Source organism: Budorcas taxicolor, chromosome 1 (genome assembly GCF_023091745.1).
Source record: "Budorcas taxicolor isolate Tak-1 chromosome 1, Takin1.1, whole genome shotgun sequence".
Taxonomy (NCBI): domain Eukaryota; kingdom Metazoa; phylum Chordata; class Mammalia; order Artiodactyla; family Bovidae; genus Budorcas; species Budorcas taxicolor.
Genome location: NC_068910.1, coordinates 174,554,505 through 174,555,551, shown reverse-complemented (window position 1 = coordinate 174,555,551; position 1,047 = coordinate 174,554,505). Strand labels below are relative to the sequence as shown.

The following is a 1,047-nucleotide window of genomic DNA, read 5'->3' as shown; positions in this document are numbered from 1 at the left end:
TTGAAATAACCACTTGACTAAGGTCACAGGTTTTGTGGGTCAGGAGTCAGACTGGGTTCTGCAGGGGTGGTGGACCTCTCCTTGAGATTTCAGGTCACATCCTTTGGGCTGGGCTGCTGCAGGGCCTGGGGCTATCAGCTGGAGTAACTACATTTGTCTTCTTTCTGCGGCTTGGCTTACTTACAGCTACTGTTCTCTCAGGGAAGTTAGACTTGTACATGGCAGCTCAGGGCTTCAAGATCAAGTGTTCTAGTGTTTAATGCCTGTGCTGCGTTGCCTTTTATGACCCAGCCTCATGGCTGGGCCCACAGTAGTCTCTTGGTTGAAGGAGTCATAAGCCTGCCCAGATTCAAGAAGTGTGCCCAGTGCTTTCTTTGGCAGCACACACCCTAAAATCAGAACGATTCAGAGAAGATTAACATGGCCCCCACACAAGGAAGACATGCAAATTTGTCAAGAATTCTATATTTTTTGCAACTAGAGATTATCATACTAAGTGAAATAAGTCAGAAAGAGAAAGACAAATATCATATGATATCATATATATATGGAATCTAAAAAATGACACGGCATTAAGTGCAGTGGCGGTGGCGGGCCGGTGCACTAAGCACGGCCAAGAGCTACCCCACGTCCGAAGTCAGGGACAGCAGCCCAGAGTGCCAGGCTGTGATGGCGCAGGAACCGCCAGCAGGAGCTACCCCGCATCCGAGGTCAGGGGCGGCGGCCAGGAGGAGCTACCCAGCGTCCGAGGCCAGTGGTGGCCGGGAGGAGACACTTCACGTCTGAGGTCAGGGGCTGCCAGGAGAAGCCACCTAGCGCCCGAGGCCAGGGCTGGGGGCCAGAAGAAGCAACCTGAGGAGCAGTGGCTGAGCAGGCACAGGAGGGCCTAGAGGAGCTATCCCACGTTGAAGGTCAGCAACGGCAGCAGTAAGGAGATACCACTCGTCCAAGGTAAGGAGCAGCGGTTGTGCTTTGCTGGAGCAGCCGTGAAGAGATACCCCACGCCCAAGGTAAGAGAAACCCAAGTAAGATGGTAGGTGTTGCAAG

General features: G+C 52.9%; 1 non-coding gene across 1 annotated transcript; it reads left to right on the top strand.

The window, feature by feature from the left end:
• Nucleotides 1-365: 365 nt before the first annotated feature.
• On the top strand, nt 366-472 carry LOC128058080 (U6 spliceosomal RNA). The gene has a single exon (XR_008200398.1). It is a non-coding gene; the product is annotated as a U6 spliceosomal RNA (small nuclear RNA).
• Nucleotides 473-1,047: the final 575 nt, after the last annotated feature.